The 5,616-nt window shown below is 37.5% G+C and overlaps 2 long non-coding RNA genes across 2 annotated transcripts; both read left to right on the top strand.

Moving 5' to 3' along the window:
- Positions 1–1,776: 1,776 nt before the first annotated feature.
- Positions 1,777–2,316, top strand: LOC103474797 (uncharacterized). The gene is made up of 2 exons (XR_535228.1): positions 1,777–1,836; positions 1,921–2,316. It is a non-coding gene; the product is annotated as an uncharacterized LOC103474797 (long non-coding RNA).
- A 218-nt stretch (positions 2,317–2,534) lies between these two features.
- Positions 2,535–3,982, top strand: LOC103474791 (uncharacterized). Its single transcript, XR_535226.1, has 4 exons — positions 2,535–2,650; positions 2,733–2,874; positions 3,097–3,154; positions 3,614–3,982. It is a non-coding gene; the product is annotated as an uncharacterized LOC103474791 (long non-coding RNA).
- Positions 3,983–5,616: the final 1,634 nt, after the last annotated feature.

Here is a 5,616-nt window from a genome sequence, read left to right as displayed (position 1 = left end):
CATTCACACAAACACGCATCTTCTTGATACCAAAACTGTGAGAAGAAACTGTTGCAGAGCAAACATACAAATGAAATGAATTGAATCAGTTGGTGCCTTTTAATGAACAGTTTTAACAGTTCTTGAAATTGTTCTTTGCTGTTTTATTGTTTAGGGTGAAGACAACACAGATGAACTGTACAYGRRTCTCCAGCGGCCAACAGCAGACATCTACCAGACTGTTTCTTCAGGTCACCATCGGCATGAAACTCAAASAAACTCMACTAACGACATCATAACCGACGACGTGGAAAATCTGGAAAGGARCAGGATTTATAGAATCTATGAAAATGATATGAGATAAATAAAGTCTGATAAACATTTGGCCRAATTTCCTTTCACTGTTTTACCGAGCGAGACTAATTATGAAGCTTTKTCAGTTATTAACATCGGTTTGTGTGGACAGAATCTGCTTGCTGAAAAATGACAGCTTAAGCTTCTCACTTGATTTTTCCCAGTAATAAATTCTTTTTTAAAAATTACATTAAAGAATGAGCTGACCTTTGAACTCGTCCTGTCATCAATTTTGTTTTTGTTACATTCACATTTTTAGTAAGGGGGAGGGGGGGTTGAACACAATATTTCTGGAAGGATTTATGTATGGCTAATTGGAAAAAAGTACTGCAACAAACTTCAGTGTTAAGAATCTGTTAACTCCTTACATTCAGAGAGATCAGTCTGTTGCAGCTGCTGATGGATATTTGTTGCATTTTTCTGTCTGGTTGCSAACATGTTTGTGTGAAAGTGTTGCATTAAGCGACGAGGGACTTAAACTACATCAAATTATACCAGGACACTTTCTTCTCACAGTCAAGCTTCAAAATATATGAAGACAACAAAGCAAACATGACAGCTAGATTTTATCTAGTCTTATTAAGCCCCTGCAGTTACAGGAAACGAAGCAGGAAGTCCTGCCCACCAGAACATGCATGGTTAGGTTTGCATCTAACTGTGTTATTGTCTGATACAAGGGGCTGCAGTACAGAAAAGCACATTTTCTGCTAGGTAATATAAATAAGAGTTGACTGTTTTGGTTTTGAGGAAACTTTTGACCCAACAGGAGATGCAAATWKACCTGCAGTTTGTGTGCTCTGTTGTTTCAAAGAGCAGCGGTCAAAGGAGGCGCGTTTCCTTTTCGGAAAAAGTGACACGTTCTCATGAACCACTTTGAAAGGTGAGCATCTGTGGTTTGAGTCGCCCAAACTGTACAGACAGTTCAGACGGCCTCCGTTCAGTGCAGCAGCAGACGTTGCAGTCACAGSRTAATTAGATGSATCCAATGAGAATCAGCTTTTTACTGCTCCTGCCATGYTYCGTGTGGATTTTGGACGGCAAAGGTATTGTTGAAGTTGATGTATTTTGACTCGTCTTATACTATGAAATTTCAGTTTCTGATCATTTTATTCACATCTGCTYMATTTTTTGTTGATCGACTATTACAGCATTGAAACTATTTCTCATTRATTGAACTTTACTGCTTGCAGTGATTCTTGTGAAATCGATTGGGAAAGAATCTGATTTCACTCCAATCTGCACCAACAAAACATCAAATGCCATCATAATGATCATTTGTAAGATCAGAACAGAGAGAAGCGGTGGAGAGCAGTGCAGTCTGCGGTATAGGAACAGAGGTGACTTTGATCATGAATGTGACTCCAGGTTCTCACTGAAAACCAGGAATCAAACTGTGTTTCTGCACCTGACCAGTTTAACACCAGCTGATAGTGGGAACTACTNAGAAGAAAACAACTAAAACTCCTGACTTGGAATGAACTGAACAGCACAGCATTATACAAGGTAAAACATTGAATGAACTGTTATTTTTGTCTTCTTTCAGTCTTCGTGTCACAATAGTTTTTCTTTTTCATTTGTTTCTAACAGGAAGCAGCGGTGGCTGAGCCGTACCTTGAACAGGAAGTGATGAGACTTTATTCTAAAGTCAAAGTGACCTGTCGTCAAACTATACATTTCTGAAAGATTTTATACAGACTGAGAGGATTTCTTCTCCTGCATGTGATCAATGTTTACACTGTGCTTGGGAAGTACAAAAATATGCTTTTCTTTCATTTGTTTTGACACCATAAACAGGACCTAAACAGGACAGTAATCCTGTGTGACCTAAATAGACAGAAAAAGTTTATTTCTTATAAAGTGAATGTTGCGACTAGTTAGCAAGACTAAACTGACTCATTTATTTTCGGCAACTGATAATATCTTGATTTATGCAACACRCACCCACATAAATCACAAATATAATAAAGTTTTCCATATCACTTATTTTTCTTGCCATTTTTCTTTTGTTTGACCACTTCTTCAGCTTCGCCACAAAGGCAGCTATGGAAAATGTTATGCACTTCCTTTTTCGGTGGGTCTATAACTAGATCTTCCTTTTGAGAGAACAAACGCTTTGGCTCTGAGGTTTTGACTGCTGTTGCTGTAGACGAGTGCAAAGGGGCACAAGGCTGCTCAGTACGGCTCAGTTTNAAAACCAGGAATCAAACTGTGTTTCTGCACCTGACCAGTTTAACACCAGCTGATAGTGGGAACTACTCCTGTGAGTGTTCTAATCTTGATGGAACATTTATTTTCCATCTCAGCATCACAGTTAAAGGTGAGTAGACCTATATATATATGTTATGTCAAACTCATATGAATCATATATTCTCTAACAATGTTTGTTTTATTTCCAATAGACTCAAATCCCGATGAGAATCTGTCAGATGAAATTTGGAGCCAGTCTRCAGGAGTGACTTATTTTTCTGCTTTAACTGCTGCAGTTCTCCTAATTATAGTTTCAGTTTTTCTGGTATTTATTTACAGAAGACGTCCAMATCGGTGAGAAACTAATACATAGTTTATTCTTTTACCTAAATACAAGCTTCACAGTTAAAACTGCTGATTTTAAATTTCACTTGTGATCTTTATATGCATCTTGAACATAATTATTCCATTATCTTGAATCTAAATTGGCATTTTTTTAACACATTTGTCTGAACTTTACCTTTAGATGATTGTACTAAACTTTTACACTAATCTGAGGTTCCTCTCGTATTAAAGCACCTGTTTAAGATCTGAAACATCTGGATCATCTGTGCATAGATCTACGGCGGCCACAGTGAGTAAATATACTTATTTTTATGTTGTCATTGTCACAGAAACCGTTTTTCTTTGCTGTTTGTTACTAAGAAGACTAGAAAACACACCCAGAACATGTTTCTWTCTACTGAATTTTGCAGACCACTTTAGAGATTTCAAGACTGTAGCCTCCAGCTATGTGTCCAGTTGTTTTCACATCACTCATCCTTCCAGTGGTGGTTTTTTAAGTGGTTGTTTTCTGGGCAGTTGCAGAAAATAACCACAARATGACACTGTTGCGCTCAYAGGACGTCTGGCCAAACCAAGTCACTGAAGCAATCATARCATTCACACAAACACGCATCTTCTTGATACCAAAACTGTGAGAAGAAACTGTTGCAGAGCAAACATACAAATGAAATGAATTGAATCAGTTGGTGCCTTTTAATGAACAGTTTTAACAGTTCTTGAAATTGTTCTTTGCTGTTTTATTGTTTAGGGTGAAGACAACACAGATGAACTGTACAYGRRTCTCCAGCGGCCAACAGCAGACATCTACCAGACTGTTTCTTCAGGTCACCATCGGCATGAAACTCAAASAAACTCMACTAACGACATCATAACCGACGACGTGGAAAATCTGGAAAGGARCAGGATTTATAGAATCTATGAAAATGATATGAGATAAATAAAGTCTGATAAACATTTGGCCRAATTTCCTTTCACTGTTTTACCGAGCGAGACTAATTATGAAGCTTTKTCAGTTATTAACATCGGTTTGTGTGGACAGAATCTGCTTGCTGAAAAATGACAGCTTAAGCTTCTCACTTGATTTTTCCCAGTAATAAATTCTTTTTTAAAAATTACATTAAAGAATGAGCTGACCTTTGAACTCGTCCTGTCATCAATTTTGTTTTTGTTACATTCACATTTTTAGTAAGGGGGAGGGGGGGTTGAACACAATATTTCTGGAAGGATTTATGTATGGCTAATTGGAAAAAAGTACTGCAACAAACTTCAGTGTTAAGAATCTGTTAACTCCTTACATTCAGAGAGATCAGTCTGTTGCAGCTGCTGATGGATATTTGTTGCATTTTTCTGTCTGGTTGCSAACATGTTTGTGTGAAAGTGTTGCATTAAGCGACGAGGGACTTAAACTACATCAAATTATACCAGGACACTTTCTTCTCACAGTCAAGCTTCAAAATATATGAAGACAACAAAGCAAACATGACAGCTAGATTTTATCTAGTCTTATTAAGCCCCTGCAGTTACAGGAAACGAAGCAGGAAGTCCTGCCCACCAGAACATGCATGGTTAGGTTTGCATCTAACTGTGTTATTGTCTGATACAAGGGGCTGCAGTACAGAAAAGCACATTTTCTGCTAGGTAATATAAATAAGAGTTGACTGTTTTGGTTTTGAGGAAACTTTTGACCCAACAGGAGATGCAAATNCTTGGTTAGACCGTGATCAGCCATAACCACGTTTAGGCCACATTTAGAAATCAGCTGACGTCTTTATGGGGACATCTTTTTATGTTTCCCTTGATGACCACATTGTTTAGACACATTGCAAAGCTGTCTTTTCAAAGTCGTTTAATTAAATTATTATGTTTTCTTGAAAAGGCACCACATTATGAATGCCTTCCAAGTTTTTTCTTTCAGTTGATAAAACCCCAAATTCATCAAACATTTCAGAAACTTGTCTTCTTTTAGTCAAATTGTCCCAAATTGTGGAAATCTGTCCTCTTTCAAACATATTTGCTGAGTTGCTGCTTTTGTTTTCATGTCTTAGCTTCTTGTTGCCCAACTTGATTGTCTATCTTGATTTTTCTCTGGTGTACCTTTAATCTGATATGTGAGAATGTTGTAAAGAAGAAAAAAACAAGCATTTAGAAGCATCTCTTTTCCCATAAATAGAGAAAATAGAAAACGAATAGCAAATATTTCAGTATGAAGTTTGTTCTACTCTTTCAGACTTCTGTATGTATTAACTGGTGATTCCAACAGATGAGATGCGGCTTCTGAATTATATTTGTTTAGTTTTCGTTTGTGTTAAGAGGCAGTGATGGACCATCAGCCTGCAGCAGGGCGCTGTCTTCTCTTTACAGCTTATATTCATGACTGTAAAAGTGTGAAGACCACAAAGCAAACATGACATTTAGATCTTATGTCTTACAGACACCAAATTGTTGCAGACAGGAAGTCCCATCTGTCATGACAACATGCTGTCATGCCGCTAGCTTGTTCTGATGTAAGACGGTGCATAAAATACACGTTCTAATTGCTAATAACCAGCATAGTTGATTGTTTTGGTTTTAAGCAAACTTTTGACCTAACATGGTGTTTAAACTGTAACGATGCGATGGGCAGAGATAATTCTGGTTTGTATTCTGTTGTTTCAACGTGAAGCCGTCATATAGACGCGTTTCCCTTTCAGAAAAAGTCTCACATCCTCTTGAACCACTTTGAGAGATGAGAATTTGTGGTTTGAGTCGCCC

This window comes from Poecilia reticulata, linkage group LG2 (assembly GCF_000633615.1).
Source record: "Poecilia reticulata strain Guanapo linkage group LG2, Guppy_female_1.0+MT, whole genome shotgun sequence".
Lineage (NCBI taxonomy): Eukaryota > Metazoa > Chordata > Actinopteri > Cyprinodontiformes > Poeciliidae > Poecilia > Poecilia reticulata.
This window is presented reverse-complemented; position numbering and strand designations above follow the sequence as displayed.